General features: G+C 33.2%; 1 long non-coding RNA gene across 1 annotated transcript; it reads left to right on the forward strand.

The window, feature by feature from the left end:
* Positions 1-4,886: 4,886 nt before the first annotated feature.
* Positions 4,887-15,187, forward strand: LOC120125743. The gene is made up of 3 exons (XR_005516389.1): positions 4,887-4,898; positions 11,449-11,454; positions 15,122-15,187. It is a non-coding gene; the product is annotated as an uncharacterized LOC120125743 (long non-coding RNA).
* The last annotated feature ends 672 nt before the right edge of the window (positions 15,188-15,859 follow it).

Consider the following 15,859-nt stretch of genomic DNA (forward strand, 5'->3'; position numbering starts at 1 on the left):
TTATTTTCAAAACAAACTTTTATGGGTTTACAAATAAGGAAATGTTTTTAAAATTTATGTGACACCTGTGACTTCTGTACAGAAACGTATATGAGAAATGGGTGTTACACTTATACGTTACCAAATACGAGTCCAATATGTTACATGACACTTTCAAAACATGCCTTATTTGAAAACCAGTAAAAGTTTGTTTTTTATAAAATCATTTAAATAATGTCAAATACTAAAAAATTACTAAATCGTGTAACATTAAGATATTATATTTTAATACTTATTTGAAGGCCATTTTCAGAAAGCAACATGGCAGTTAAACATTGTTTTATACAAAGAGTAAAATTTCCTAAAAACTATCTAAAATAAATTTTACGTTGATATAAAAAATATCAATTTTACTAAAATACTATCTAGTAAACTATTCTTATTACTAGTAATTATAAAAATTTTATCCATTTTAAACTAGTTTCAAACAATTTATATCATATTTTACTTACTGAAATCCACACATATAACTTTTACAGTCCATTTTATATCATAGACATATCTGAGCATCAAGACATATAAAAATACATGCCACCTAAAATCAAAATAACAGTAGGATGTCATTACTAGTACTAGTAGATATTTCTTGATAAGATGATGTCATATTGTGCTCCTTACTTCACTTGATTTCCTTTACCTACGTGTGAAAATTATCACACGCAAAGTATATACTTAGTGAGTCATTGTTTTACTACTACTAATAATAAAAATAATAATAAAACATATATGTAACAAATCATAATATATGTATCATAATAGGAAAACATCGTATAAAATTTATCTATAACTTAACAGTTCACAGATAAGGCATTCAACGCCAAACTAAAATTCTCGATAAAAACTTTACTTTCAATTCAATCAAATCTGTATGTTTCCATATCATCTCATATCACAGCCCAATTTTATGATGAATGAGAATGCATGGTATGCGAGTCATATACTAGTGTACTATATGCATTTAATTGCCTTATGAATAATTGCACGTTTAGTGCCATATATTTGCACCATAGTTGCCATATATGTGTTCAAGTACTGTAGAACACAACATCATTGTACCTATAATCATGAATACATCGCACCAACATCATATATGTGCAGGATCCAATATCATACAAATGCCATAAAATGTATCCTTCACTATGATATACACGAATGTACAAATATATAATTGATCAATAAACACTCCATCTCACGGCATGCCAATTGTACCAATAACTGTCAATACACATACAATGGGCTTTTTATTTAAATCCATGTACCATTTACATTTCAAAGTATTCATAGACAAAAATATATCAAAATATAATATAATATCGTATTGGCCAATTCATACCATAAATCATTCAATAAAATTTAACAAGATAATATATATATAGTAAAAACGATTTAAAATCCATTTTTTTAAATCATTTGAGGTAGACTCATCGTAAGTCTTCCTCATATCGTATTTATAATAGTATAGGTATGAATGCACTCATCTGGTAATGCCTCACTAGTAAACCTTACTTAGCGATTCAAGCTTTACTCCTGAACTTTTTCTTTAGCTTTAAGCTTGCTTTGATCTCAAATTTGATCACGATCTTGTAGGAACCTCACGACAATTGAAAAAATATGAACAGAAAGTTTTGAAAATTCTATGTAAAAATATTATGCTAATTTGTCATCTTTTAATGATAAAATAATTTAAAAATTCATTTAATGTTAAATGACCTTTTTGACCTTAAAATCAAAAGTTCACCATCATGTCACATGTCCATATCTTCATCTAGAGGCTAGAATTAATCGAAGGAGTTAGTATATACCAATTTTGACCTTGCGATTTTCTAAAATTAAAATCATGCCATTTTTCATCCAACGACGAAGATTTAACATGGAAAATCAACTTAAATCCAATGGTCCATATTAAATCCTTCCAAATTAAGACATGAGAATGATTCTCTTGTAGTTGATCTAAATAAACTCCTAATTTCTAGTGCAGTCATAGATGGACATCGACAACATATTGAATACGAGAATTTACCAAATATTTCGTACTACTTTGTAAGATATGGAGATAAAGAATTGTGTGGCAATGGTACAATTCAAGGTCCATGGTGAATCTAAACAAATTAACACAAAAGATTCTATGAAATATCTCGAAGATTTGTATGGTCCATGGATACAGTTTCTCAGTAAGAAGAGAGTGATGCAAAATTAAGATGTCCATTATGAGTAAGGAGAATTTTGTTAAGTCAAGATATGAGGCTCTTAAATTATTATGATTTTAAGAGTTACTAACATTGGATATAATCCGAGGATAATATGAAGGATTCAAAGTGGGGTATTAATCAATTGTTAAAGTGAGCAAATAAATGAAAATGAAAGAGGGTGGTAAATATAGAAACAACATGTTAAGAGAAGATTTATTAATGTTGGTGGTTCATGTGAAGAGGGGTGATTTTGGGATAGGGCAACATGAATGTGTTCGATACAGGTTTGGTGAGTTAGGTGGTATCGTTGGGAAAACGTCATGTTTGTTGAACATTGAGAAGCGCACGACATTAGTATATTAGATAACTTTAAAGGGTAAACCACAAAAAAGATAACTGAAGTATGAGTAGGTTCTTTTTTTAGCACTAAAGTTTCAAAATTAATGAAATAGTCACTAACTTTGTTGTTTTGTAATAAATCGGTAATTGAACTGTTAGCCATCATTATCGCAATCACATAAATTTGATGTGGCACATTTGGATGACTGGATTGGTCTATATTGATAGCCCTTGACCAAATACTTTGACACCAAATTAATATAAACATAAAACTCAACTCAATCTTCATCAAAAGCATAGTAAAATTGGTAATATGGGACATGTCAAAGAACCAAGTCTCCATGAACTCTTAAAATATTGTTTTTATGCCAAAAGATTTATCAGTCATCGTTTCTTTGATTCTTCCATTCGAAACGATATTAAATTATGGTCTTTTAGGATAATTCTAGAACCTAGAGATAAAACAATGATAGTAATCCATTAGAAATATAAAGGGAAACAACTTTTAGTAGAGGAAGTTACGTCCATGGTGTTGAACAAAATAAGCACCTTTCCATACATCAATCTTTGATTAAGATAAATAATAACTGAATCATAAAAAATAAACTATTAGATAAAACGTTAACCCAAGAAATAAAATAATAATCAAATAGCCATTATTATTGAAGTTTTGTAGACATGGAATTGGATGAACAAAGTCAAAAAAAAAAAAGAAGTTTTATATCAGCAGTTTCCTTAAGACAAATTCGTCCTCTCCTTGGTGTTTTGAGTAACATTAGACGTTGGTCTCCTAGGCTACAAAAAAAAAACAATCACAACAATAATGATCAATCGAACACAATCTTACCTTTCTCTATCATTGAAAATAATGAATTTTCTAAGTGCCTTCCTATCCCAAAGTTCTGAGTTATGTCTAAATTTGTGTCTCAACTAACCTATTTATAGTGGAGAGGACTTGAATCAAAAGTTTGTGATCTTTCGATGAAGATTTAAGACCATTTGATGAACAAACAGGTTCAAAAGTTAATAGATATAATTGAACGATACAACTTTTAAACAAAAAATAAATCTATTCACCGAGTGAAGTTACTTATTATAAATAACATCAATATCATTCAACTAATCTTTTAATTTTCTCAACAATGCCCTACATGAATGAAATTGATGGTTCAAACCCATTGACTCGATATGGTGCTAGATTATATGTTCGATATTTGCATATGATAGGCATGCGTCCCCTTTGAACCTTTCTTTGTTAAAATATGTTTACTTTACTAGATGTACAATAGACGTGATGTCCTTGAATTGTCCTATCGTTTATGTAAGCGATGACATACCTCACACAAATATCTATGTGAAAAGAATTTTGTTCTCATGTTTATGTCCATATAGCCGTGGACATCTCTTGATTTTGCAAGAGCTTATAGAACTATGTTCCAATATTCTTCTTGAAGTGACTCCACTTCACTTACACATAGGTGACTTATGTTGTTCAGCTCACCAAAACAAGCAATAATTATCAAAAGCATTACTTAACCTTTTTCACATTATAATCAACATTTTCATTACAGGAATGGACTTGGGATAAGAACTCCTATAATAACCTAACAAGGTCTATGCGAGTTGGTTCTCCCATTGAACTTAGAACTTGGGATCTTAAATCAATTACGTTAGATTTTCCTTCGCATAAAGCCTTAACAATTCATGAGCTTTAGACCAAATCCTTTCGATTTTTATCAACTCGATCTCGATTCAAATCTTTGGTTAATGGATCTACAATGTTATTTTTGGATTTTACAAAATCAATGAGGTAAATCTATTTGAGATCAATTGTCTAACGATATTATGTCGACGACACAAATGTCTTGACCTACCATTATACATCATGTTTTCTACTCCATCAATCCTTGTTTGGTTACCATAATGTATGTATATTTAGGTCATTACTTTCACAAGACACCTCCATACTTTCAAGTAGTTATAGGAAGAATTTTCAACTTTTCTATAACTCATATGATGTCTTGTCTCTTTCCCAAATTGATAGAACAACTTCCCCACATGTTCATCATTTCTTTTAAGGTCAAATTCTTCCACTTTGTATTCATGGATAAATGTCATCATTAATTCTTTAATCCTCTTATGGGTATTATACACTTCATATAGTGAATCTGACAATTCATTTATGATGTATTTCTGACATAGCAAGTCAAAGTATTCACGAGATTCAACAGTAATGATTGCGATAACAATGTTTACCTTATCCTCTCTATTGATAAAAGAATCATCATATGATTTTTAAAATTTAACATGTTCAATTAGAACAATATTTATGTTGTCATGTCTTTTAACTTTGTCTAGGAAATTTCATAGGATTCACGTTGTGGCTCAGGGCCATCGACACTATTGAATTTATTCAAAGTCTGACTATGAATCAACATTCTAGGTCACGAGTTAGGTGAATCGGTGGGGTTACTAATTATTTCATTTAAAATGCAAAACGTGAAATAAGAATAATAAACTAAAATTAAATTCTAGTTTATTTACCATTTGATCATGTTCAATGACAGAATTTAATAATGAACTAAAATTCTGAAACAAATCCAATAACACGTTTGTTACTTTCAAATAATTTTTATTATAAATAACAAATCAAATAAATTCTATTGGACAATATGATTAAAAATCCCAAAATAGATTGATTTATGCTTATAATCCTGAAATAGAATTATTAGCTCAATTTCTATTCACAACATATCACAATTTCGTTTCGATACCATATTAATTGCAATGAGTTTTAGTCAGAAACTAAAACCCAATAATTGAGTAATTTATTTTAAACATACAGAATTTAGTAAAACTAAAACCTAATTAATATTCGTAATCAACACTATTTTGTTGAACCCGTTCTCAAGTTTTATTATAAATAAAACCCGAAGCAGAACTAACTCCTTTGAATGACAATAATTTAGTAAACTAAAACTCGAAACAGAACCAACTTCTATTAAACGGTGACAATTTATTAAACTAACATCTAAAATATGTACACTGTTTAATAAAATATTGTTAAAAAGAAACAAACTTCCTGAAAATCAAAGCTAGGTGATTCAAATGGAGCGTAGAGAGGCAGCGTGCAACAAACTTCCTGAAAATGCTCTTAGGTCTAAATATTTATTCCGGTGATGAGACTTGTATATTGAAAGAAACAACTAAACTCACCACATAGTTTGTATATATGGATTCCCCCACATAAGGTTATTGTACGTGGGATTTCGATCCTGCACAAAATTTGATTAATCAAAACACATTAGTGAATCATTAATTAGGGAAATAAATAAGCAATCGTCACTAGTTTCATTGCTGCCAACTTAAACCATCAACCAATAATATGTGGGTTAAGGTGCAGTGTGCGCAGGCCAAACATTGAAGGTTGGTACTTACACCAAACAATTTAAACAATAGAAATGTTTTTATAATTGCAACAAAATAATAATAAAATAGTGATAATTATTGAATCGAACAAAACAAAAAAAAAATTAAAATTAAAATAGAGAAACGAAATTGCTTACTTGTTTGTAGGCAGGGAATTAAATGAGCAGGTTCATAAAAACAAAAGTTGTTTTGTTGAGACATGTATCAACAGTTTCCTTAAGACTTATTCGTTCACTCCTCGGTACTTTTAGTAACGTTGGACATTAGTTTCTCAAGATACATCAACAAACAATCACCACAGTAGTGATGATATGATCGCCAATAGCAAAGACCCGGAGAAGTACCCAAGTGACCCCATCACACGAGCAAGGGCTAAAAAGTTTCAAGCAGCCATGGAGAGTATGTTCACATCATGCTTGGAATGTGATGAAGAAGGAATAATAAGGGAGGAACACTTTACTTTGTTTATGCATGAATTTGCATGAGAATTTAAAGTTTGAATAACATTCATTGCATTTAATAAGTGTGATGTTCATTCAAGCATGCATTGCATTTAAATCATCTAGTTCATTCATCAAATTAGTTCATTTATTAGATTAACTGTTAATTGTTTAATGCATGTTTTCAATTAAATATTGAATAAAGTTCACTTTTGTGTCTAGGTGCATGAGAGAAGTTGAATGGTTTCATCATATGCAAGAATGTTAGTCAGAATGTCTTCCAATTCTGGATGAGATACATATGTGCTTGGTTCTAGAAATCAATTTTACATTATTCCTCTATCTCTTATCTTTCCAACGCCTTTTGAATAACCTTAATCCGATATCGGGAGCTTGAGATATGATCAATTTATTGAAGACAGTGCAGGCTGGAATTGTTACGGGAATTTTATGCATGGATGATTTGGATGAGTTTGAGCCAAGGGAGAGTGTTTTCAACTTCAGCCAAGTGACAAGCCATTGAAGGACTCTTAATTCACCTATTAAAGGCATTAAAATCTGATTGTTATCATCTAAGTTCAAGGGCTGTTCATATTCTTCAAGGGAGCATGCAATGAAGGGTGATTTAATTCACTTATCAAGACAATTTTCAGCATGGAATAGCAAGAGTCTTCCTCCCCTTGGACAAAATTAAGGCCAAATTCAGCTTCAAATTGTCTAGATTCATCCCAAAATGATCTAAAATATTCATCCAACTTTGAAGATAAGAAGACAAAGCATTCAAGTGCATTTTATTGCTAAATTGATGAGAATGTTTTCATCTTTTGAGTCTTTTCATATGCTTATTAGAAATACTATAAATAGGAACCTTTGGGATCATTTGTAGACACATTTTGAATATATAAAACATATTTGAGAGGTTGCTTTCATTCTTGTTCTCTTGTAGAACTTTATCGGCTTCAAGATAGTCTTGTAGTCTTCATCCATTTCCTTTTGTTATAGCGTTGGTTCCTAGCTCATATATAGCTAGTGGGTCACGTTCCATACACAACCATTTCGATTCCATTTTTTTGTATTGTTGGTTCTTAGCTCCAAATAGCTAATGACTCACAATCCTCTTTAATCTTACAACACTTACCACGACAACAACATTTCCCACGACAACGCCATTCATACTTCACCATCTATTTTCATTATCATTAAACCACAACAACCATCACTCTTCCATCACCTTCAAACAACTTCCTCATTCTTTTCATTCCATCATTTCAATTATTATTTTATATCATTTCCTTCTTATGTTATATTGATGCAATTTTTAGAGTTCATGCTATCATTACGGGGTTTCTTACTAGAATCACGATCGGGCATTCACATAAATGACTTGAAACAAATAATCGAGATCATATCATTTGGCATCAGAGATAGTCGATTCAGTAAGCGTATCGTTTTTCTCTCTTCCTAGTTAGTAAAAAAATCAAAAAAATCAAAAAAAATCAAAACAAAAAAAAAAGAAAAAAAAGTTTAAAGAGGGAGGGAGTAATTCTTTTCATCTTTAAAGAAAAAAATATTTACTTCATCTTTACATTCAATTATTCAATTTTTACCTTTACTTACCATCTCTTTTCCTTGTAGCCAATTTCCTTTCACTATCATTACTACCAAACCATAATTGTTTCAGCCGAAGTCCACTATACCTTGTAAGCCTTGAGGAAGTTCCCAAAAGGACTTGAAATCAAAGCACGAGTGGTAAAAGGTAAGAGTGATCATTAAGGGTAAAAGCCATCCCGAGTGAAACACGAGTGGGAGTGACTTTTCTTGGAGTGTTTGGTGAGGTTTTTTGTTGTGTGAGGTTATTTTTTATTACTAATTATGTCTCATCATTCGGGAGACAATTCTCAAGTTATAGGTACCGTTGAACCAAACCTACAAATGCAAGCCATGGTGCGTGAATTGAGTAGGATTTTGAGGGAAGAGTTGGAACCTCTCCATGAACGTATTTACCGTATTGAAGAAGAGTGTACTCAAGGATTTCGAGAGCAAGAAGATGTTAATCAAGGGGGAAATGAAGAAATGGAAAGACCATAAGAAGATCGTGCATCACAACAAATAATGGGAAATCGAGGTATAAGGCCCCAAAGGTTTCGTCCATTAATGGATGATAATCTTGTTAATATCAAGATTTATATTCCATCATTCCAAGGAAAGACGGATCCCGAGGCTTACCTAGCATGGGAAAAGAAGGTAGAGCACATCTTTGGGTGCCATGATTATTCTGAACTCAAGAAGGTAAAACTCACTGCCATTGAGTTTATGGATTATGCACTAATATGGTGGGATCAATTGACATCAAGTAGGAGACGTAATGGAGAACATCCTATCACTACATGGGATGAAATGAAAGCAGTGATACGATGATGATTCATTCCAACCCACTACCATCGGGAGTTATTCAACCGTCTTCAAAACCTTTCACAAGGTAATCGAAGTGTTGAATATTATCACAAAGAGATAGAGGTGGCCATGATTTGAGCCAACATCGATGAGGATCAATAAGCCACAATGGTAAGATTCCTAGTGGGACTTAATCTGGACATTGCGAACGTGGTTGAGTTACAACATTATGTGGAAATAGAAGACATGGTACATATGGCCATAAAGGTGGAAAAGCAACTCAAAAGAAAGGGTGTCGCACAATCTTATGGGAGTGCAACTTCAAAATGGGGGCAAAGTTCATACAAGAAGACTCCTCCATTGTCATCCCACGAAAGAGGAGGACCACCCAAAGAAAGTAAGCCCATTGTCGAAACCAGCAAGGGTAATACTGCCTCCACTCCAAATCGTTCCCGTGACATGCAATGTTTTAAGTGTTTGGGTGTGGACACATTACAAGCCAATGTCCAAATCGCAACACCATGCTTCTTCGAGATGATATAGAAGTTGAATCGGGACAAGAAGAGGATGAGAATGAAGATGCTACCATTGATGAAGAAGAATTAGAGCATGTCGTGGAAGGAGAGGTTCTTGTTGTCAAAAGGAGCCTAAACGTGCAATCCAATGGAGGAGATAAACAACGTGAAAATATCTTCCATACTCATTGGCACGTTGGAGGAAAGGTATGCTTTGTTGTTATTGATGGAGGTAGTTGTATTAATGTTGCTAGTACCTTAATGGTAGATACACTTGGCTTAGCAACAACAAAGCATCCACAACCTTATAAATTACAATGGCTCAACGATGGAGGAGAACTCAAGGTGACCAAGCAAGTTCAAATTGTTTTCTCCATAGGGAAGTACAAAGATGAGGTGTTATGTGATGTCGTACCAATGCACGCAAGCCATTTACTACCTGGAAGGCCTTGGTAATTTGATAGGCGAGTGATCCATGACGGTTATACCAACCGGTATAGATTCACACATGAGGCAAGAAAGATCACTTTAGCTCCACTTTCACCAAAGCAAATACATGAAGACCAAATTCAATTGAGAGGAAAATTTGAAAAAGCCAAAGAGAGAGAGACCAAAATGGAGGTAAAAGCAAAAGAGTGTGATCAAAATGAGGGAAGGAAAATTATCATTCTTTCTAAAGAGAGAGAGTTGAAAAGGTGTTTAATGACGGCAAAGGAAGCACTTATGCTATTGTACAAGGAAAAAATTTTGAACACTAACTACCTTGATCAAAATTTACCTGCTTTTGTTGTGTCTTTATTGCAAGAGTTTGATGACCTATTTCCGGAATAAATACCAAGTGGGTTGCCACCTATTCGTGGCATATAACATCAAATAGACTTTGTTCCTAGTGTCGTCATTCCAAACCGACCAGCAAACTGAAGCAACCCTGAAGAAACTAAGGAATTACAAAGACAAGTATCTGAGTTGATGGCAAAAGGCTACGTGAGGGAAAGCCTTAGCCCATGTGCCATGCCAGTTCTACTTGTGCCAAAAAAGGATGGATCTTGGCGTATGTGTGTGGATTGTCGAGCGGTAAACAAAATTACGGTAAAGTATTGTCACACTATTCCTTGCTTAGATGACATTTTAGATGAGCTTAGCGGTTCTAACCTCTTTTCCAAGATTGATCGTAAGAGTGGTTACCACCAAATACGAATGCGAGAAGGTGATGAGTGGAAAACAACATTAAAAATGAAGCAAGGTCTTTATGAGTGGTTGGTTATGCCTTTTGGCTTAACTAATGCACCAAGCACATTTATGAGGTTAATGAATCATGTTCTTAGAACATTCTTGGGTAAGTTTTGTGTGGTTTATTTTGATGACATTCTAATATGTAGTAAAACCATGGAAGAACATGTTCAACATTTGAGGTCAGTTTTACTTGTTTTGAGGAAGGAAAAATTGTTTGCTAATTTACAAAAATGTATATTTTGTGCTGACAGGGTTGTTTTCCTAGGTTTTGTTGTGCGTTTTGAAGGTTTAGAGGTTGACAAAGAGAAGGTTAAAGCCATTGAAGAGTGGCCACGACCAGAAAGCGTTTCTCAAGTTAGGAGCTTCCATGGACTTGCAAGTTTTTATCAGAGATTCGTCCCAAACTTCAACACCATAGCCGCCCCACTAACAAGTGTTATTAAGAAGAAATCTAAATTCTTTTGGGGGTAAGATCAAGAGAAGTCCTTTAATAGAATTAAAGATTGTTTAATACATGCCCCATTACTTGCTCTACCAGATTTTAATTTAACTTTTGAAATTGAATGTGATGTATCAGGTGTAGGAATTGGAGCAGTCTTGTCTCAAGGTGGATGTCCTATAGCCTATTTTAGTGAGAAATTAAGTGGAGCTACGCTTAACTATCCTACCTACGACAAAGAGATCTATGCTCTTGTGAGGGCAATGGAAACATGACAACACTACCTTTGGCTTAAGGAGTTCACCATTCACACAGATCATGAGGCGTTGAAACATATTCGGGGGCAGCATAAACTCAACAAAAGGCATGCTAAATGGGTAGAGTTTCTTGAAACTTTTCCATATGTTATCAAGTACAAGAAAGGTAAGGAGAATATAGTTGCCGATGCATTGTCATGAAGGTATGTTCTTTTTAACACTTTGGAATCTAAGTTTTTGGGTTTTACCTTTATTAAAGACTTATATGTTACTGACTCTGATTTTGGGGAAATTTACAAAGCTTGTGAGAAAGGGACGATTGATAAATACTTTAAGCATGATGATTTTCTATTCAAGAAAGGGAGACTATGTGTCCCACAAGGTTCCATGCGAGAATTGCTCACTAAGGAATCCCATGGAGGAGGATTAATGGGATATTTTGGGATAGCAAAGACTTTGGCTATACTTCAAGAACATCTATATTGGCCCAAAATGAAATGAGATGTGGAAAGGTTATGTGAGTGTTGCATCACTTGCAAGAAGGCCAAATCTAAAGTCATGCCACATGGACTTTACACACCACTACCCATACCGGAAGCACCATGGATGGATATGTCAATGGATTTTGTGCTAGGCCTTTAACGCACAAAGAACAACAAAGACTCCATCTGTGTAGTTGTTGATAGTTTTTTCCAAAATGGCGCATTTCATTCCCTGTGACAAAACTAATAATGCCTCACATATTGCTACGTTGTTTTTCAGGGAAATTTTAAGGCTACATGGTATACCAAGAATTATTGTGTTTGATCGGGATGTGATGTTCTTAAGCCACTTTTGGAGAGCCCTATGGAGTAAGATTGGTACTAAGCTACTATTCTCCACCACTTGCCACCCTCAAACGGATGGTCAAGCTGAAGTGGTGAATTGAGTACTTTCCACGTTATTTCGATCTATCATTCGAAAGAATTTGAAAACATGGGAGATAGTTTACCACATGTGGAGTTAGCATACAACCGTTCAATCCATACTACTACGGGGCGTACGCCTTTCGAAGTGGTATACGGGTTCAATCCATTAACACCGATAGACTTGTTACCATTACCTACTGATCAAATTGTGAATAAAGATGGACTTAACAAAGCTGAGTTTGTTAAGAAGCTTCATCAACAAGTGAGGGAGAACATTGAAAAGCGAACTAAACAATACAAGCAGCAAGCAAATAAGGGTCGTAAGTGAATTACTTTTGAGCCAGGGGATTGGGTGTGGCTGCACATGAGGAAAGAAAGGTTTCCGGCTAAACAAAAGTCCAAATTAATGCCTCGGAGAGATGGACCATTCCAAATAGTCAAGAAGATCAATGACAACTCCTATCAATTAGATCTTCCAGGTGAGTTTAATGTCAGTGCAACCTTCAATGTTGCTGACTTGTCTCCATATGATATAGGGGGACAAATCACCTTAAAGAGGGAGGGACTGATATAATCGCCAATAGCAAAGACCCGGAGAAGTACCCAAGTGACCCCATCACACGAGCAAGGGCTAAGGAGTTTCAAGCAGCCATGGAGAGTATGTTCACATCATGTTTGGAATGTTATGAAGAAGGAATAATAAGGGAGAAACACTTTACTTTGATTATGCATGAATTTGCATGAGAATTTAAAGTTTGCATAACATTCATTGCATTTAATAAGTGTATTGTTCATTCAAGCATGCATTGCATTTAAATCATCTAGTTCATTCATCAAATTAGTTCATTTATTAGATTAACTCTTAATTGTTTCATGCATTTTTTCAATTAAATATTGAATAAAGTTCACTTTTGTGTCTAGGTGCATGAGAGAAGTTGAATGGTTTCATCATATGCAAGAATGTTAGTCAGAATGTCTTCCAATTCTGGATGCGATACTTATGTGTTTGGTTCTAGAAATAAATTTGAAATTATTCCTATATCTCTTATCTTTCCAACGCCTTTTGAATCACCTTAATCCGATATCGGGAGCTTGAGATATGATCGATTTATTGAAGACAGTGCAGGCTGGAATTGTTACGGGAATTTTATGCATGGATGATTTGGATGAGTTTGAGCCAAGGGAGAGTCTTTTCAACTTCAGCCAAGTGACAAGCCATTGAAGGACTCTTAATTCACCTATTAAAGACATTAAAAGCTGTTTGTTATCATCTAAGTTCAAGGGCTGTTCATATTCTTCAAGGGAGCATGCAATGAAGGGTGATTTAATTCACTTATCAAAACAATTTTCAGCATGGAATAGCAAGAGTCTTCCTCCCCTTGGACGAAATTAAGGCCAAATTCAGCTTCAAAATGTCTAGATTCATCCCAAAATGATCTAGAATATTCATCCAACTTTGAAGATAAGAAGACAAAGCATTCAAGTGCATTTTATTGCTAAATTGATGAGAATGTTTTCATCTTTTGAGTCTTTTCATATGCTTCTTAGAAATACTATAAATAGGAACCTTTGGGATCATTTGTAGACACATTTTGAATATATAAAACATCTTTGAGAGGTTGCTTTCATTCTTGTTCTCTTGTAGAACTTTATCGGCTTCAAGATAGTCTTGTAGTCTTCATCCATTTCCTTTTGTTATAGCGTTGGTTCCTAGCTCATATATAGCTAGTGGGTCACGTTCCATACCCTACCATTTCAATTCCATTTTTTTATATTGTTGGTTCTTATCTCCAAATAGCTAACGGGTCACAATCCACTTTAACCTTACAACACTTACCACGACAACAAAATTTGCCACGACAACGCCATTCATACTTCACCATCTATTTTTCATTATCATTAAACCACAACAACCATCATTCTTCCATCACCTTCAAACAACTTCCTCATTCTTTTTCATTATATCATTTCAATTATTATTTTATATCATTTCCTTCTTATGTTATATTGATGCAATTTTCAGAGTTCAAGCTATCATTACGGGGTTTCTTACTAGAATCACGATCGGGCATTCACATAAATGACTCGAAACACATAATCGAGATCATATCAAGTGATCAATCAAACACAATATTATCTTTCTATATCACCTATAAATAATGAATTTAGAAGAATTTTTCTAAGTTTTTTCCTATTTCAAAGTTATATGTTGTGTCTAAATTTGTGTCGCAACTAAACTATTTACAGAGGAGAGGAAATGAATTAAAATGTTATGAACTTTTGTTGAATATTTAAGACCATATGATGACGATATTTGTTGAAATCTAACAAGTAAAATTGAATGGATGCAACTTTAAATCAAAAAATAAATCTATTCACCAAATGACATGAATTATTATTAATAAGTTTATTCAAAAAGCGACATAACTTATGACTTTTTATGAGTAGTATCAATATCATTCAACTAATCTATTAATTTTTCCAACATAAACATTAAGATTTTGTTAAAAACAATTGTTTCCTTTTTACATAATATTCGTATCTCACACTTAAATATTAGGATTAATTGAATATATTGTAAGATTTAACAAAATCTAATCGTATTTTTCTTATAAGTCTGGTTAACATAAATATTAATCAATTACTCCATTTTAATTCAATTCTTTATAAATTAAGATATTATTAATTTTAGGTTGTCGGAATATCTGGAAACAAAAAGAAAATGTACAAAGAAGCAAACAAGTCAGAGGGTGAGCTGGTGAATATAACAAGTGTAGCAGTGAGAGTACAAATTATTGAATTGCAACGAACAACAAATTAGCATAACACCGTCGACAGCACCTCCGACGACTAGGCCGGGCAGGAGGATGAAGGGAGTACCTCTTCGAGACCCCATGGAAGATCTAAACTAATATATATATATATATATATATAACAAGTTATTATATTGTTTTCTTTTAAATTTTAATCCACTGATATCGGAAGCAATGTCAGCATCTGAGACTACGTAGGAAACTAAATTATAGCATTGTAATGATGTTATTGTTCTACATAGAAATGGATTAAACAAAGAAAATGTATTAGAAAATTTATTAGAAAGAAAAGAAAAGGTTAGATAAAAATTTAAGACAGGTGGTGGATAGATATATTACACGTAGGGTTTTCATATTAATGTTTCTTTACAGAACCTTTTATTTTATATTATTGGTTCAAAATGTACATATAAATTAATATTATGATATTTACAGAACCATTATAATAGACTACTATCATTAGCTGTAATACCTAATTTTGTCAGAAAATTTTAAATCGAACTAAAGAGGATCGAATACCAATTGAAAGAGGTTAGTGCATTGAGATCGAATTAATTCAAGTGGCTTTGGTGGTGTGCATTTACTTAATCGGGTTTGGTGACCATGTGCGTTCATTATGGAACTTAAATGGCCAAATTAAATTATACAATTTCCTATTATTAAAACCTAAATACCAAAAATATTAAAAAATTAAAAAAAATCATGTGTCCAAGTGTCCATTTACATACCCATATTAACACAAACTTTAGCAACCCAAATTAAATTATCAAAACCCATTTACATTTAACCCATAAACACATTACATTCAAACCCTAAGCCCAAATATAGCAGCCCGCATCATATTGGAGAAACCTTAACTCCACG

The sequence above is a fragment of the Hibiscus syriacus genome, unplaced genomic scaffold (genome assembly GCF_006381635.1).
Source record: "Hibiscus syriacus cultivar Baekdansim isolate YM2019G1 unplaced genomic scaffold, ASM638163v2 tig00110442_pilon, whole genome shotgun sequence".
NCBI classification, from domain to species: domain Eukaryota; kingdom Viridiplantae; phylum Streptophyta; class Magnoliopsida; order Malvales; family Malvaceae; genus Hibiscus; species Hibiscus syriacus.